Below are 20182 nucleotides of genomic sequence, written 5' to 3'. Positions count from 1 at the left end.
AACAGGCCAGAGGGATGTCTTTGATAGATCATCACTTCAATAATTTTCGTCATTGTACAGCTGAATAAGGACTTCTCTTCAAAACTCTGTTTTGAGGATAAGTTTCCATCTCATTTTTGTAAAAAATTGTCAAAATTTTCAAGTTCTCCAAATGTTCAAGCGCAGCCTTGGTCTCCTTTGCCAGAGCATATCAGAGCTATCCCTGCAAAAAATTATCAGAGAAAATCATTATTTCAACCATTTTTTTTAAAGAGAAAACCAAAAAGTCAGAGCCTAATAATCTGAAAAAGTGTCAAAAAACCAAACATTAGAAAAGGGGTTTTGGTCAAGCAAAAATCAAAGGGGAGTCTATATAAAGACATTTCTCCTCATAACCAAACCATTCTACATCCCAAGAGCAAAGAACAGTGTTTTAAGGCGATTTTACAAATTTGTGGGCAAATCAAGTCGTTTCCAGGGCGCGCTACGCATCAGCTTGGGCGCGCTACGCACCGAGGGGGCGCTACGCATCAGCATAATTTTCTCAATGTAAATTTACTCGTGCGCTACGCACCAGGGGCGCGCTACGCGTTGGGTGAGGCGCGCTACGCGTTGGGAATTCTGCCCAGAAATTCGCCAGCAAGTATTCAACTCCTCTCCTAACTCAAGCAAACCACAGGTAGGCTTCATTTCCATGGCTGGTTCTTGGTTTTGCAAGATTAATGAGAAAAAATTATGATAGATGTGCCATGAAAATTAAATGTAAAAACCCTAAAGTTGTTGTGTGGATTCAAAGGCCTAGTTTGCTAGGGTTTCAAAATTACATGCTGCCAAGGTTTTCCCACTTTTGTGTTTCCTACCCCTCTCATATTCACCAACATTTTCCTCAAAAATTCTTCATAAAACCCTACACTATCCCCCTACAAAATTCTAACCCCTCCCTTCTATTACAACCATAATATTCTCTACTTCACCCCAAACCCTAAAATATCAGAATTTCTATGCCCTTTCCCTTCCCTAAATTCCTTCTTTTATTCTCATTGCCCCTATTTCCCTAATGTTTCCCCTTTCCTAACATTTCCCTTATATATTTGTGTCCCCTTGGTCACAGCATTTTGAGAAAAAGAAAAAGTCCACAGTCAATTTTGCACACAGTTTTATATCAGCATATATATTCCAGTTACCTTGGTTTTAAAGAACATGTCAGAGACCAAGTCAGCTTATGAGCAGAATTATGATAGTGATTCTACACCAGAGCCAAGAAGGTATCACAAAGGTGGCAAAGGTGGTCGGCATGTCAGGGAGGAGCCTACCTCTTTGGCTCAATTGCAAGCTTGTCCACTTGCAATGGACTGTTTTCAGTATCAATCATGTTTTGCATATTGTGAGCGGATCTCACAAATCCAGCATCATCGGGAACTAGTCCGTTTATTTGTTCTACATTTGCAGGATGGTCTTGTAAACCTTGCCGGAGTGAATTTCACCTTGTCACCCGAGACTATTGCTCAGGCCACTGGGATACCAAATGTGGGGGAGGAATGGAGTAAACGCCAGCAGTTAGACAGATATTACTATGAGCCATATATTAAGCCCGGATGTGTAAGACACTTGACTGCAGTTTTTCCTTTCAGATTCCTAAGGGATGAGTATGCACCATTGATGAAACTCATCATTCGATATTTCAGTTGCGAGGGCAGATTCTCACGTCTCTACGCGTACCTTGTCTGTTTGTTGATGCATTTCACAAGGGTACGTATGATGAGTATTCCATTTTTCATGTGTCGCAACATAGAGAGAATGGTGCCTTTAGTACAAAGGAAGAGCCCAGCACATCAGCATAAAAGCATCTATCATTATGCATTGATGAAAATCATAGTGATGCATCAGTTGGCACAGCAGGGCATTACTTGGGAGGATTTTATTTCTCGTGACCTTTTCACAGCACCACAGCCACCTCCTGAGATTGTTCATGATGAGGGAGGGCCTTCACATCAGTTTGACATTCCTGAGATAGAGCATGTCAGCACTCCAGCATGTGTGACATATCAGCGAGGACACAGGGCCTTATTTGCATCTGCACGACTAGTACTATCTCCACCCGGGGTGGAAGGGGTCTCGTTGACTTTATCAGCACAGCGAGTGTTATCTCCACCTCGTGTGGAAGGGGCCTCGCTTTCGACAGCAGCACCGCAGGTATAGGATAAGGGCAAGAAGCCCAAGCATGAGGAGAGACCTTCAGGTGAGCCATCAGGTTTTGTTACTAGTCATGATGAGATAGCTTCATATATCAGGTATCTAGAGCAGCGCAATAAACAGTTAGAGGACGAGCACACACTTATAGAGCTGCAACGAATCCGTGAAGACCGTAGGTTGGCCCGTAAAAGACCGGGTGATTTGACACCTGTTGCGCGGAAATTTGTACTTGAGAAGGTCAACCGGCACTTGGAGGGGTTGTTGGTGAAAGCCAATAGAGACAAAGACTTGCTTCGTCACATGAAGAATCATTACTGGGCCCGCATTCATGTTTGCAAAGCGAAAAATAAGATCCTTAAGAGGTGATTGAGCAAGGCACTAAAACGGCTGAAAAGGCCCGATCCACTCCAAATTTTGGCCGAAGCCTCTTTGACTGAGCATAGTACTTGATTGGCGACCCCTAGCCCAAATTTCAAGAAATTTGGGGAAATTTTTGTCAATTTTGAAATTTTTATATAAAAAACAGGTTTTTGGCCTCAACGCATAGCGCACCGCGCGCTACCCTTAGAATTGGGAGGTCCAAATCACAAAAGGTTTGCATTTTTGGATTTTTTATGATGAAATACACCTGCTCAGCCACTTCCAAGACATTTCATCAAGGTTTGGGTCCCCAAAAGGTCAAAAAACATGCAAAAAATGACCTCACTGCCCCTTTTTGGACACACAGGTAGCAGCCTTGGGAGAATGCACTTTTGGAGGGGTAAATTGACATCAAATTGGAAAATTCCACTTGGGTTGGAAAGTAGACATCCAGGGATTTCCAACAAGCCAACCTGAGCTCAATTTGGATGCCGGGAAGTGCCTCAAAAATAGGTGGAAAGGCGCGCTACGCATCAGGATTTTTTGCACATTTTGCACCTTCCAGCTCAGGAATTCGCCCAGCTTTGACCAGTTTTGACTTGTGATGGGATTTTTCACCCTCCTTGATGTAATTGATGTAATTTTATTTTGACTTGACACTTATTTACCTATTCTAGATGATTCATTCATAAAATAGCAAACATTTAATGAATGAATTGGTTTCCTAGCTTATAGAGGCAAGTTGTTTTGACTGCCTAGATTATAGTGCTTTGTTTAGAATTGGTTGAAACAGCTCCTAGGATGATGAGCTCGACCCCTAGATGCAAGAGAATGTGTTAGCTTGCCTATATTATGTATTTTCTTAGTCATTTTCATGGTTGGACTCTTTGGGAAGAGGCTTGGAGACTTTATTGTACATTTTAATTCAGCATTTTGGCAAAGGGAAGACCAGGGATTTGCAGCACTATTTGGAATTCTTGTGGCTTTATGTCTTGATGGTGTGCTTCTTTCAGTACTTGTAAGTTTTTTATGTGTATCATTTTTCCATCTCTCATCTTCTGCAATTGAAAAAATGAAGTGTTAAGGTAGAATCCATAAATTTGCTATGCTTTGCCTTTAAATTTGTTTAATTTTCCATGTTTTCATCAGTTTAAGGAGAACCCTTGCGCTTGCTTGCTCTCCTTAGCTCCTCACCTATATGATCTATTCACCCCATCGCTTTGAAAGCATCAAAACAATTGCCTACCTTGCTCCAATCAGACCTCTGCAGAAACTGTGTCTCATCCCCGCACCCAAAATTGCTTTTCCCTTTGATTCAACAAAAATCCCAAAAAATCACCTTAAAACCTCTGCACTTAATATCTAGCCTAAGATCAGCATTCACTATAGGTCGTCTCAGCCCCTTTGAAGACTTTTCTGCCGAGATAGACCCAGAGAGAGCCCTCTCCTATCCTCGTAGGGCTAGCTACGAGGCTGAGCATGGTATGAAGTTGCCTCGAGTTTTGCCTTCTTCAGCCTGGGGCAGATTTGAGCGCTAACACCAACCTCACGGTCCCTTGAGAAAATGCCGCTCAACTTCACTATAGCTCACAGTTATGTCTATCGCGAACTCAGTGATAAACCCTCCTATTATTTGATCCAGCCAATGATCTACGGCCTGCATGATTTTACCATTAGATGCTTCTAGCCTGCGTACCAACTCTGAAGTCCACACTATCAGTCGATCAAGTTTGCACCTTCCCTGGTTGTTAGCTAGCCTCATGATCCAACCATACATTTCTAACAATAAGGTCATGAAGAATATCTCATGGATCTCCATATATATGTAACGATCCAACCACCTCTTCTCAGATATCTGTAAGGTTTTGTTTTCGTGTACCACAAACTTGTGAAGCTTCTAATCCAACCAATCTTCAATCTCTTTCTTCATAGGGTTCCAGTGTTCCGACATCAAACATCCCTTAGGCAGATTTTGGTCCCAACAACGGAACCATTTTTTGGCTTATTGGGGCCTGACCCAAGTTTGGAAGTGTTTTAGCCAAACAAATCCCACACTACCGGCCCTTTCAGCAACAATCCGTGAAGTGCGGACTGAAGTTTCACCCGCGGTAGTACGGGAGGGTGATGGAACCAGGTTTCCACACCCTAGGGATGTCTTGATGAGGTATGGAGGGGTCGCAAACAAATCTGCACACTCGCGCTACTCTGCACAGCTGTCTGGCCCTCACGTAGCTTTGCGACGAGGCACTTCCTAGATTCCTTATTATTATTGTGGTTATTATATATATAATCTAATTCTTAGGGTATTAATCAAGCATTCAATATTTATAACCAGCGCGTGCAACCATAAATCTTAAATATATGCATAAAACCATAACATAAGAATAAACATACATATCTGCGACCAGATGCACAATAATTCAGAAACACTTATCTTTATTAATATTCTATTTCAGTACAATCCAATTCCACCCTACGCACTCAGCTGCAGGGGTCCGCGCACACAGCTGCGGACTCTACCAGGCCTCTGCGCACACAGCTACAGAGGCTACACTAAATACTACCGGCCACGACATGGACTTACAGACTCAGAGAAATCTCACCTTTACAAATCCATAACACTTTAGATCGTAGCAAAAAGCTGCCTTCTACCCTTAGAGCCTCGCTCTATTTATACATTACCATGGTCCAAAGACCATGGGCAGGCCAACTCACCTTCTATTATCTTACATTATTTTCGAGCAGACAACCCTTTGACTTGACCCATTACAATTCGTGCTCTATGCACTTCACAGAACTTTTACAATACCAATACCCAAAATTATGGGTTTCAAGCCCCAAAACCATTACGCAGGGGATCTGCTGCCCAACATTGGTTGATATGATGCTATACAGACGGGAATACCAATCTGATTCTTGTTATGAGAAATTATTGAGATTGAGAATGACCAAGTATCATTATGAATACCTCCCTAGTTAAGAGGGGGTGTTGAAGGAAGTGTAACTAGGTTCGGTCTTCATAAATGTAATTTTGATCTTTGTACTTGTAAAATAAAAGAAATATTATTTTTGTAAATTGTAAAAATGAGTTTCTTTCTCATTTCATAGGTCTAGCATGTGTTGAAGTGCTATAGGAAAGTCAAAGAGTCAAAGAAAATGTTGAAGAACCCTTCTTGGGCATATATCAAATGTATTTGAGTCACAAACACTATCAAATAGCCCTCCAACGACAAGCACAATCCTCTTTGTCATGTCGGCTTGCAAATCAAATTAAAAGAAGACATGTCAGCTCATATTAGGAGACACATCAGTTCACTCAATCAATTAATCTTATTATGGAGACAAACTACTATAAATACCAATTAGGGTTTGCGCAAAAGGAAGGTATAGGAACTAGCATTTCTCTGAGATATTTGGATGGGTATAGGGTCTAATATATGCATTACAGGAAGGGAAAAACAATCTCGGATAAACTCTAAAAATTTTCGTGGTGATTACAATGAGTAATCACAGTCTCAAGTCCTTGCAAATCTTTGAGATCTATGCTCTTTTGGATGGGTACCACAGAGGTACATCATTATCATAGTTGTGACAAGGAAGATCTCAGTGCAAGGAGAACACATTCACAGTCTCGGTAAAGATCTCAGTGCAGAATGAAAACATAGTCATGATCTTGGTGAAGGTACAACTATGGTGAGACAATCACGATCTCGATAGATCTAGGTGCAGCTCTCATTCATATATATAAATATCTCAATATGGATATCTCATTGATGAAGACCTCAGTGAAGGTGTAGAAATAGTGTTGCAGCAGTAATAAAGATCTCAGTGGCGCAGTAGTGATGACCTCAGTGGTGCATCAATGATGATGATCTCAGTAGTGACCAAGAAGAGGATTGGTGTCTTGGTCTTGGAGTCGCCTAATAGGTCAAGAGTCATGGTCTTGGTATTCTTCAATTGGAATCTCTATAAGAATAATTTCATGCAGGTTTTCCTCTCAAAGGATGAGAGGTTCTGGCCCTAGCAGAAAGCCAAAATCATGTGTTCTTGCCTCTTTTGTTGTTGGTAACTATTTGATGAAATAAGTAGCCACACCGTGATAATAAGGAAAGATTGTACTAATAAGAAAAGTTAAAAGAACCTCACAAACAGTTATTATTGCAAGAAGAATCTCATTAACTTCATTTTCCCTAGATTATTCAACAATTGGCTCTCTGTATCAAATTTTTAGCTCCTGGGGATTGACTGTCTCTAAAAACCATGTCAGAAAAAGACAAAGCATCATAACCACAGAGTGCACAAAAGGGTGACATACCAATGGACATATGGTAGGTGGTATTGTAGCAATACTCCCCAAGATGCAACCACTTCACCCACACACGTTGTAGCCTCGTCACATACTTCCTCAAATAGCCTTCCAGCCACTTGTTCACTATCTCTATCTAGTTTTTAGTCTAATGATGGTAACTAGTGTTGGGTGTAATCTTGGTCCCCACCAATCGAAAAAGATCTTGCTAGAAACCTCCCACAAATCTATTGTCTTTGTCACTAATGATGGTCTTGGGGAGACAATGCAATTTGAACATCTCCCAGAAGAATAGGTCGACCACCTGTGAAGTGGAATACCTAGATGGAATAGAAAAAAAGTGGGAAAATTTGGTCAATCTATTTTCCACTACATAAATGCAATCACACCCCTAGAATGTTAGATTTCCTATAATGAAGTCCATAGAAATTCTCTCCCACTTACTTTAGGAATAGGGAGAAGTTGAAGCAACCCGGCTAGATGTCTTTGCTCACCCTTGTTCCTCTGAAAGTGTTGCACTCCTAAACATGTCTCAAGATGTCTTCCTTGAGCCCCCTCTAGGTGAAACACTCCCTGATATTCCGGTACGTATTAAGGAATCCCTGATGTCCTACCATATGTGAATCGTGGGTTGCATGCATGATCTTCTCTTGCAACTATGATCCTAACACCAAGTAGAGCTTGCCCTTATAATAGATTACCTGATCCATCACCCTGTACCTATCATCCTCAATTGTGTCATCCAAAATATTGCATGCCTATTGATTCTTGGAGTACTCCACCAACAGTTGTGCCCTCTAATCCTGGGTGATGTCCATGAGAGAAAGTGTTTTGAGTCTCCTAGATAGTGCATCTTCCACAAGATTATGCTTCCCCTTGACATACCCAATCTCAAATCCATAGGATTGGATATTACTTACCCTCTTTTGTTGTCCCTCGTTAAGCTCCTTCTGCTCCAATAAAAATCGAAGATTGTTGTGATCATTCTTCACCCACAACCTGTTTCCCACCAAATATTGTTGAAACTTGGCCAAATCATGCATAATGGTCAACATCTCCTTGTCATATATGGAATACAACCTCTCATACTCCTGGTGTTTCCATATCTCAAAGGTTATAGGATGTCCACCCTCCATCAACATTGCCCTGATACTCTCACTAGATGCATTGCACTCCAAAACAAAGGGTTGTGAGAAGTCAGGTAATGCCAACATAAGATAACTACTCACCACTCTTTTGAGGGGCTCAAAGGCCTCCTGTGCCACCTCTGACCCCTCAAATTCCCCTTTCTTCGTTAGATCTATGAGGGGTGTTGCCATCTATGAAAACCTCTTCAAAACCGCCTATAATAAGTACATATACCCAAGAATCCCTACAGCTTCATCACATTCCTAGGTGTGGGACAATCCAGAATGGTCATGATCTTCTCCTTATGCACACGCACCCTATCCTCACCAATCACATGGCCAAGATATAACATCTACGTCAGCCCAAACTCACACTTAGACATCTGGTCATACAACTGCTACTCCTTTAGGATGCACAATACCTCCTCTAAGAGTTGAATATTCTCTTCCAAAGTCTTGTTATATCTCAAGATGTCATCAAAGAAGACTAGAACACATATGTGCAACTACTTGTGGAACAAATGGTGTTATGCACTTGACCTGCGAGAAAAATAAAAGACCATAAATATGAAAAAATATAGCCCGAAACCCAAAAGTATCACATGAAATGAGACAAGCTACAAAGATATTTTATTATTTAAAAGCATAATACAATGTTCACTTGCCTATTTCAGTTGTAAACCTCCAATAGACCAGAGCTCAATTACAACAAGACTCAATGATTCTTCCCTTACTATCTAAGACTATGACATCCAAAACCCTAACTACTAGTGGTCCCTTGCATAACATAGTTTAACCACTTTATTTATTAATTATGGACCATTGATAACTAATTGTGGTCCCTTTTCTATAATGTGAGTCAACCACTTACAATTATTATTAATGCGGATAACTGCTTATGGGCTTTATTAACACAACTAACTAACTATGACTCTGACTAGGCCCCTTGGTCTTATTACATAAGTAAGGAGTTAGGGTTGGACCCTAACATGCCCTCCCCCATCAAAAGCAGCCATGTCCTCAAGGCTAAAGTTGCGGAAACTACTAAAGAATAGTGGTTGGTTCCCATGTCGCATCTTCTCGAGAGGTATATTTCCACTTGATGAGGACTTTCTTGATCATGCGTCCATAAAGATGTCTTTCGCAAGCATCGAGGAAATGTTATGGTTGAAGCCAAAGTGATCCTTCCTCATCCAATTCTAGCAGACTTGTTTTAACCCTGCAATTGTTCCCCACAACTTTCTTGAGGCAAGGAAGACCTAGTGGATTTTTGAAGTAGTTGGCAAGGCCAGTTTGTAAGTGACTGCTCCTATACATTGAAGTACCTAATAGGCCCATATAATTTTGGTGCTAGTTTCTGGAAACCCTTTTCTTTGAGGGAGGTATGCTTATATGGTTGTAGTCACAGGAACACCTAGTCACCTACTTGAAATAACTGCTCAGTACGATGTTGGTCGGCATGTTTCTTCATTTTGTTTTGAGCTTGATGTAGATTATCTTTGAGATAAGTGATCATGGCAGCACGGTTTCTACAAGATCTGATCAACTTCTTGTACTTTGGAACATTTGAGGATATAAGAAGTTGGTGAAAGTGGGAGTTAGCCATACACTGCCTCATATGGCGTCATCTTGGTGGCTTCATGATACTTAGTATTATACCACCATTCAACTAGAGGCATCCATTGTACCCATTGATGATGCTTGTCTGAAGTGAAGCACAGCAGATAGGTCTCCAAAAAAAAATTGACTGCTTCTATTTGACCATATGTTTGGGGATGATAAGTTGTACACAGTTGGAGTTGCGTGCCCTCGATCTTGAAAAGTTCTTGCCAAAATCTTTTGGTGAAAGTGGGGTCTCGATTAAACACAATGGAAGTCAGCATGCCATGCAATTTGAATTTGGTCCATGAAAACTTGATCCACCAATGTTGGGGTAAATGAGTGGTAGAGCAAAAAAATGAGCAGATTTGAAATTTTGTTAACAACCACCATGATGACAAATTTGTTGTCGTAGTTTGGGAGATTTGTAATGAAATCCATGGAAACATTCATCTAGATGGAAGCAGGGAGGGGAAATGGTTGTAGGGTTCCTGGTAGCTTGATCGTTCCCCCTTTGTTGCATTGGAAAACATCACAGTTAACTACAAAATTAAGAATGTCGTTCTTCATTCCAATCCAAAAGAAAGAGCGGCATGCTCGTGCATAAGTCTTCCGAAATCCTAAATGTCCTGCAATCGGAGAGGAGTGCAACTCTTCCAAGATGTGGTTTTTGAGGGTGGAGGTTGGGGATAGCACTACTCGATCCTTGTAGCGAAGAACCTCATCCTTCCAAGAGTAGTCTTCTAAGGCATTAGGATTTGCTCTTAAGTTTCTAATGAGCTAAGACAAAGGGGTGGGAGAACCATTCATGGTGGGATTCTTCAATACAATCTGATATGGGTAGAAAGAGTGATAAAAGGGTGCCCTCATCCTCAAATTGGCATGATAAGGCATCAACCACTACATTTTCACATCACTTCTTGTAAATTATCTCATAATAATATCCCATCATTTTTGCAAGCCATTTATTTTGTCGTGGTGATGATAAACGTTGCTCTAGAAAATATTTTAGGCTATGATGGTAAATTTGGATTTGGAAACATCGCCCCAATAAGTATAGTCACCAAGTGTCTACATCATGTAAGATGGCGATCATTTATTTCTCTTATTTAGATTGACCCTAATGTTTTTCATTGATTTGTTGACTTGTGAAAGCCAATGGTCTACCTTCTTGCATTAATATTTTGCCAATTACCATACTTGAGGCATCATATTCAATCACAAAATATTTGGTGAAATCTGGTAAGGCCAATACTGGAGAGGAGCCAATGGCCTATTTGAGAGCCAAGAAGGCCTGCTTAGTTGCATCCATCCAGAGAAATTAATTTCTCTTGAGAATATTAGTGAGGAGTTTGGAAATGCGTCCATAATTATAGACAAATTTGTGATAGTAGCTCGTGATACCCAAGAATCCACACAAACTCTTCAAGGTTTTTGGTTGTGGCCAATCTTGCATTTCCTGAATCTTTTTTGGATCAAACCTCACTCTATCATGGCCCACGATGTGTCCCAAATACTCTACTTATTTCATGCCAAAGGAGCACTTGGATAATTTGACAAATAATTTGTGATATTGGAGAAATTGCAATATTTGGTCAACATGCTAAAGGTGTTTGTCCCATGTTATGTTTTAGATGAGAATGTAATCGCAAAAGACCAGGAAAACTTTTGTTTCAGAAGGTGGTTCATGAGGATCAGAAAAGTGCATGGAGCATTACAGATACCAAATGGCATGACAAAGAATTCATAATAGCCTTCATGAGTTCAAAAGGTTTTCTTGGGAATGTCAATTTCATGCGTATTTGATGATAACCTGAGCGGAGGTCTACCTTGGTAAAAAATTTAGCACCCTGCAGTTCATCAAGCAGATCATCAACTATTGGAAAAAGAAATGTGTCCTTCATAGTGAGCTTGTTAAGGGTCCTAAAGTCAGGACACATGAGCCATTCACCATCTTTCTTTAGAACCATGACCACTGGAAATGAATAAGGGCTAGTGTTGGGATGAATAATACCGGCTTCGAGGAGTTCCTTGATGATTTTTTCAATTTCATTCTTTTGTGCAAAAGGATATCGATATGGGAAGGAATTTAGCGACTGGGCACCTGAGACCAAGGGGATGTTATGATCATGTTCACCCCTAGATGGTGGGATCTCCTTAGGTTTTTCAAAGACACGCTGGTGGCGATCTAATACCTATTTCATATCAGGATGAATATGAGGAGGAGTGGATTAAATGGCTTGGATGGAATTAAATTAGGATACTACCCCATGATCATTTTTTTTAAATCTTCTCCATTCAATGTGATCTGATGATAGTAGGAGCACCTGCCTAGAGTCCCCTCAATGTATGACTATGTTCATTTTGTTTAAAGCTCATATACAACTCTTGCAAATCCATTGTGATAGGGCTTGCTAACCACCATTTTGTGGGTGATATCCCTGGGAGAAAAATTTCTCCAAGATGGTCCTCAACCAGTAGCCAACAGCCCCTTGCAGCTGCCAACAAGCTCGTTGTGTCATTTCTCTTCCACCCAAGCCAACCATGTGGTCCCTCACCCATCTGTCATGATCATATGTTCGAAGGTGGGCCTCTCAAACCTAAAGCTATGACTTATCATCTGATAATTGAGTATTGTAGTTTGCTTATCATGGAAACTTTTAGGCATGGATTAATGGGGTGATTGGGTGGACAGAGTGGGTTAGGTATGTGCTTCTATCACCTAGACCTCTTTTGTATGTTTCCCTTAGATCTTAGTCCCATGGGATCTATTTTACTAACCTTTGGGTTTTAGGGTGGTACTACATGGGAAACCCTAATTTTGGTTGTGTGGTCTTGCTCCCTCATCCACATATATCACTTGTTTTCCGCTCGTTATAACCCCATTCATCATTCCTCCCACCTAGGTCCACATTCCTCCACTGGGTCCACATAGGGTTTGTTCGAAATACTGACAAGGGGGTGAATCAGTATTTATTTTCAATTGTTATTTTTACCAGTTAAAGCACTTATAATTAGAACACAAAATGAACAATAAGAATAAATACTTTCATTAATATTTTATTTACAATAAATTAAATACAATAATGTGTAGGGATCCAACCCTAGATGAAGAAACTAATATTCAATCTCCCAGGCTCTAACTTGTAGTTTGTCAAGCACCGACTTGGACTTCCCAAGGCTCCAACCTTGTCACTTTGAGCCACCAACCTCTAGGGCTCCAACCCTATCTCTGGTACAGGCTCCAACCTGGTCTCTTGTTGACTCATATCCTATAGGGCTCCAACTCGGTCTTCCAAGGCACCAACCTTGTCTCTATGCGGGTCCAACCTCAAGGGCTCTAACCCTTAGCTTCAATTCATCAAGATGAGTTTGATGATTCTTCACGGCTCCCAATATCTTTTTTAATGAGCCCTAACAATATATTCTCCAACACTTCCTTCTCCAACTCACTTCATCAATGACAACCTTATCTTCTTAGAAGGTGTCTCCACAGTTCTTCATGGTGCCCAAACAAATATCTTCAAGGTTACTCCATGGGGGCTTCAACAGAGCATCATGTCACCAAGTGTGCCTTCAAAATGTCAATTGCAAGGTATGCCTTCACAAAGCTTAAAATGATCTTCCAAACTTTCTTCAAGGATGCTTCAAGGTATTCAATAAGGTGCCCCAAGTATTCTTCAAAGTTTCTTCAATACGTCTCGCCAAACCTGCTCCATAAACTGCTCCAAGGATTTTCATGATCTTCAAGGCCTCAAAATAGTCTTTTAAGATTTTTCTCCCACACACAAGATATGTCCACTTGAATTCTATTATGTTGCTTCAAGATTCTCACAAATTTCTCCAAGATCTATTTTGGCAAATGCTTCTTCAAATGCTTCATTGTCCACCAAATGCTTCACTGTCCAAGGTCTTCAAATTCTGACTTGTACAAGCTTCCAACTATTACTTCAAGCTTTACTATTGACTGTTCATTATTAGCATTGAGCCCTCCATAATTGCATCTCTAATATTCCACAAACCCTCCAAAGAAACACTAAGAAGTATTGGTCAACTCTTCAAGTATCCACAGATGTGTTATCACAGTGATATTTCCACAGAGGTAAGTCTAAGTTTTTCATAGGCTATAAACCACAAGATTGAGCCCTTAAAACTTGATTGAAATTCGTAACCCATATTTGAGGGCTACTTTCATAACACAAGTCACTAGTCTGAGCTTTATCACTGTCCAACACCAAATTTTATCATTATCCAGCACTAAGTATTTATCATTGTCTAGCACTGAGTTATCTAGTCACAGATGTGAAGTGCAGAGGTAGTCTGAAGCACCCAACAGATCTAACTGAGCCTAAAAATTGAGCTTTTGAACCTCTGCAACGTTGGCTATTCATAGATCTGGTTTCCACAAGTCTTCTAAAGATCTGATTTTTGAGCTCTAGAACAGATATCCCCAAACAACTTAATCCTTTAATTCCTTCTCAGTGTTCCTAGTTCACAAGTTGTGAACTATAATTTATCTCTGTAATAGATCTTCACCGAATCAATGAGTTGAAACAAAGGTTTAGACTTGTATTTATAGTGATTTCATTTATAACTGAAGCGACACGTCTATATTAAGTGAGGCTGACTTGTATGACTCATTGTAGGTTAGCTTCAAATATCCATGTCATATATTTCATCAAATCCTTCATCAGGTGTCATCAGTGGCGGATGTGGATGGGTACAGGAGGTTTGGGTATCGAAAGCTTTAACATGACACAGCTTGCAAAACTTGTGATATAGGAAAGTTTTGATGTAATCGACGAGATATTATATTAAAATGTTATGATAAATCCAATCAGATCCGCATCCATATCGAAAATCAGAGATTCCATCTTATTGGAGGTGCCATTTCAAAATTTATGATCAAGTGGTGGATGCAATTTGATAATTAAATCGTTAAATTAAATCAAGTCAGGTCCACATATCAGAAATCAGATCTTGGGTCTTATCGGAAGTGGCATTTCAAAAGTTATGATAAAGTGGCCAATTTGATTTAATAATTAAATCGTTAAATTAAATCAATTCGTGTCTGCATATCGAAATTCGGAGAAAATCATAGGTTATATGATATCACATATCAGAGATCGGAGGTTTTGAGTGGTGACACACAATAAAGACATTGATATGATATTTCTCTGAAATGGTTTTATTATATGCGTTGTGTTATATATGATCTCCAGTATCATGTCTTCAACTATGTCAGCATATGGTCCTCCATATCATCATGTGGTCTCCAACCATATCATTATGTATAGTCATCTAAGTCATCAACTTATTAAATCTTTAGGTTAAGGCTTATTCACATGAGTAAGGAAATCATCATGGTTTTAGGGCCTATTCATCAAGAGGAAAGATATCATATTCCCACAACAAGGATAGTTCTAGGGCTTATGTTTTGGACACATAATTGACACTCAAAGACTAGATCACTATGAACATCAATCTTCATGTTTTAGAGCATCATGGGCATATTAGAATAGACTTCTTCATTAGTGTCTTGACATATTCATAATGTAAGAGCAACCTTAGCACCTGGGGATTGCATGAGGCTCATTGACATCACAATAATATTTTCCATCTCCAATAATGCTATATTGACATCAATGACGACCCTGACAAACAGTCTACCCCTTTTTCATTGATGGCAATATTCTTTCCCTTCCAATGTTCCCTCCCCCTTTGACATCAATGAAAAATGGGGTGCCCAAGTACTCCACCTATCAATTTGCTTCTTGATATGATACTCTAATTTTATTTTCTTCAATTATAGTTTTATGTGATAGATATGTTGCTGCCCCTGTCAAGGTGCTCTTCCTTCTAGCAATGTGTTCCATGATAGATTTGTTTACATTTATTCATGTAATGAACCAACTCCCCCTACCTGCATCAACTCCTCTAGCTCAAGAAAGATTGTTTGCTTTGTGATCAAATGGAATACATCTTCAACAATGGTCCATCGAATGAGTAAAGGATTATGTTCTTCAATGGAGTTACTCTCGAGAGATGATCTATCAAGATTGTCCATGTGTGACTCATCAAGGGTTTCATAGGGCTCTTCACAGATAGCTTATGCAAGAATAATCACAAGCTCCCCCTAACAGTATACATGATCTCCTTTTTGGTAGAATTTCATCATCAAAATTTGGAATATCATATCCACCAAAGATGTATTCATTATATCAACAACATGAGTTGATGTATTGAGTGTTCAAGAGGATTTATGATCCAAATTTCTTTTTTTTCCAAACATTTGTGACCTTCTTCTCTTGCTTGGTATTCATGTTTTTAGCTTAGTTAGGAACCCAATTCAAGTTATAATCACGAGCCATTTGTCCAATGTTATGGCATTTGAAGCATTCCCTTTTGTACAAAGATGAAAAGGCATGATTTCTTCTTGCAAAGTTGCTTCTGTGAGACTGATCGGGACCATTATATTTGTCCTTATGGTGTGCCCTACAATACTTTTCCATGTGCCAAAAATTTGTAGAAGAATAGAAATAACCAGAAAATATACTTTGGTACCTGGAGGATGGAAATTCCCTTGATGTACTTCTAAAGTCATTCTTCCTTGGGATCCTTTGATGATATCCATTCCCTCTTGCATCCTTGACACCATATGCATATCTACTTGGAGTAGGGTTTCTTCCAATGTCATCTTGACTCTTCTCCTTGCCTTTGCTAGAATTGGGGGCATCAATATTTCTTCCAAGATTCTTCACATCCTTGTTGTTTGAAGCATTAGGGTTTGCATAATTTTTATTTGATGGTTTACCTACATAGCCAAGACCTGATTCATCGAGAGGTGATATTCGATGAATTAGGATGTCATCTAAGGTCTAAGAACTCTTCAAGTTTTTATTCAGCAAGTCAACTTCCTTTTTAAGAAAGATAATCTCTTCTTTCATTTTGGTTGCTTCACATGATTGGGCCTTAAGTGAAGAGATTTTTTATCTTAATTTGGAGATGTCATCATCCTTTTATTCTAGTTGGCATATCATGGTGTTTCTTTCCTTTTCTACATCGTCAACTTGTCCTTCTATGAGTGTCAAATCTTCCATCACCTTCTCAGCTCCTTTTGCTTTTTCTTTGCTTATTCTAGTTGAGATCTAAGGGAGGAGATTTCTTCCTTGTATTGACCATTTTTTGCTTAGAGTTTTTTCAATTCTTCATGTCGTTTCTTGTTTTGATGACAATCCTCCTTTAGCTTAGTGAGCTCCTTATCTTTTTCATGTACCTGAAGCTTAAATATGTCAACTTCCTTCATTGTCTTGTCAAGTTTATGGTCACCATCTTGTAATTGCTTCTTAAGATCTTCATTTTCCTTTTTCAAACTGCTAATCTCTTCTAGGGAAGCTACAAGCTTCGCCATGAGATCTTCTTCGAAGTCATCTTTATTTTCTTCATATTCTAGGTCTTCCTTGGCCTTGATGTCTTCACTCTTGTTTTCAGCTTCCTTAATGGGTTCTGGATTTTCTTCTTGATTTCCATCATCTTCTTAACTAGTAGTCATGGTCAATTCTCCTTTTGAGTGAGGATCTTGAAGTTTGTCTCACATACCTTTTTCCGATGAACATTTCTCCACTTTGGTCTTTATAGCATCTGGTAACCTATTCAATATTGTCTTCATCACTTTTGTATTATATTCCTTAGATTCTCCTTCCATCATGCTTTCAGTAATCACTGATTCCCAGACTTCAATGCCTTTAGCCAATAAGAAATTTCCCATTCTTACCTTCCATTTATCAAAGTTTTCATTGAACAATGGAACTTTCCCAATTTTATTATCTTCAGTTTTCACAATTGAGGAAGACATGTTGAAAATGGCAACAAGAAATGCTAAAAATAGCACTGCTATAAATAGCAGTTTGGGTACCAGTGCTGGACTAAGCAACAGGGAATGAAAAATGGAAGTGCTAGAAGTGTTAAAATTAGCATTCTATTTTTAGCTGTTTGGGATAGATTCCAATTTTAGTCAGTCCCTAGACTAAAATAGGAAGTAAAATTTGAATTTGAACTTAACAGCTATTTGAAAATAAATTAATTAATTCACCATGAGTTAATTAGTTGTGAAAAATCAAACATGAAGTCTATGTGACGACATGCAACAGTTTCTCTATTAATTGAGGAATTTATCCATAGTTAAAGAGATAAGGATGAGTTCTAATTTGAGTTGAAATTAGTTGGCTCAATTAACTAAGTCAAGTCTAGTTAGATTGATTTAAATAGTTTTTTTAAATTAATGTGAGTTCAGTTAGTTAATGCATGCTTGCATATAACTGTTACACTTCAGATAACTAAATATTCTCTCATGAATAACTCATGCATGTCATTTCAGACATAGACCCAGTTGAGATCAAATGAGGGACAGTGTACTATCAGTTGGATGAATATTTTTCCTATAAAGGAAGCTCATCCATGATGAGGATTTATCTCCTTCAAGACTGCATAGTTGGATTAGAGGTTAGTGAGTGTGTGAAGAGGCCAATTCACACAAGTGGCTGCACTGGACCCCAATCAAAATTGCACAAAGAAATAGGATGTTTGGAGGGTAGAACAGAGGTTAGAGAGAGGCCTTTGACTGTCTATGAGCAGCAAAGGTATTAGAGAGAGAGAAGGATAGCTTTTGAGCTAATTCTTTTTGTAATACTATCTATATTTCCACTTGCATGATAATACAGAGTTGGGGTTTTAGGCCGAGGCTTTCCCCAGGTTATATCTTCTGTGTTATGTGTGATTGATTCCTTCTTATCAGTTATATGTGTTCTTATTGATGTTGCTCAGTTTGATTAAGCTTCTGCTAAATTGTTTGTAGAAGTAGATCAAGTGTTTTGCTTTAGTATATTGCATTACTAGGTGATCTACAGGTGGGAATTTCTACATGTTATCAGAGCTAGCTGATTTGTAGAAAAATTATACATGGTATCAGAGCATAGGTGATCAAGGAAGAATAGTATACAAGAAGGGAGAAGTTGAATTTTGTGAATATAGAAATCGAGTTCTTATCACATCTCTATTTCACCCATGGTGTTCTATGGTTTGAGACTCGAATATGCCCTTGATGGAAGTTCGAATTATATAGCCTGGAAGGATCGCATGGAAGCAGTACTAGAGGATAATAGTCTAAAGGACTTCATTGATCAAGAAGTCCTCAAGCCAACTGGTGCTCTTGAATTGGCTGAATGGAAGAAATGCGTGGCTAGAACAAGGAGAATCCTTCTGGAGGGAGTTCGAGATCACATAGTCTCGAGTCTCCATGGGAAGGAGACACCATTTTCAATGTGGAAAACATTGAAATATCTATATCAGAATAGTAGTGATCAAAGGAAGTTGGCACTAAAAGACAAGCTTCGAAATATCAAGTGTGAAAAGGGTGACACGATCTCTACATATTTGAACAAACTCACCACATGTAGGGATGAGATTGAAAGTGTAGGGATCACAACAGCTGATGATGACATGGTGAGTCTTGCACTCCTCAGTCTTCCTAAGAGCTGGCATAGCTACTAGGACTCAGTTAATGGAAGAGAGAAACTGCCAGATTGGGAACGACTTTGGTCGGATTTGATGCAAGAGAAGATAAGAAGAACCACCAGAGATGGTTCTTCATCCATGGAGGATGAAGAAAATTGTGCCTTAGTGAGTAAGGCGAGGAAGGGGAAGGAGAAGGTTTCTCATTCCGAATCCACCATGGGAAGTAGTTTGACAAATTGAAAGTGTGATGCTTTCATTGTCATGAGGTGGGCCATTTTGCTACAAATTGTCCACTGAGGAAACCCAAGAAGAGATCTGTGGAAGGATCAGAAGGTGAGGCACTGGCCTCACAGTTCAAGTTGTATTTCACATTATTCGCATGCATGGTTTCATCCATGGTGGGAAGTGGTTGGTTTCTTAACAGTGGAGCTTCTTTCCACATGACCAGTGACAAGAGTTTGTTCAGTACTTTGGAGGAGAAATATCTCTAGATACTCATAACGATGGGTAATGATGAAAAGTATAGTGTCTCAGGTGTAGGCACGGTTATTTCTCATAGGGAGCATGGAGCTCGCCTTACCTTGACTGATGTCAAGTATGTATCAGGACTGAAGAGAAACTTGGTGTTGATCGCGATGCTGGAAGACAGAGATTATGATGTAGTCTTCAATAAGGGAAAGGTTTTCCTTAGACACGTCACCGCTAGACAGGTGAAGCAGTTCGGTTCACGGGTCAAGAACCTGTATGCTCTTGAGGTTCAAGATGCACACAAAGCCTTGAGCAGCAAGGCAATTGATGGAGACTTGGTGGTTGAGAGGGAGAGTACATTACCTCTCAACATGCAATGACAGAAAAAGTCTCAGACAATTGCGGAGGAGCCACAATTGGTGAAGCAACTTCAGGAGGTTGTGGAACATCCAAAACTAGAGAATCTGAGAGGAGATCAAGTAGATACATCTACTCATGCACAGACCTCCAGTAGGGGGAAATTTCAAGCCAGGTGGGCAGAGGGATCACATGCATCCATACCTCCAGGTAGGAGGTGGGGCGATGTGGAATGATCGTCCCAAGAAGGTTGGAATAGGGGTAGGATCCTTGAGGTACC

This window comes from Pinus tabuliformis, chromosome 8 (genome assembly GCF_031772625.1).
Source record: "Pinus tabuliformis cultivar Carrire ecotype Pingquan chromosome 8, CPIR1, whole genome shotgun sequence".
NCBI classification, from domain to species: Eukaryota; Viridiplantae; Streptophyta; class Pinopsida; order Pinales; family Pinaceae; genus Pinus; species Pinus tabuliformis.
This window is presented reverse-complemented; position numbering follows the sequence as displayed.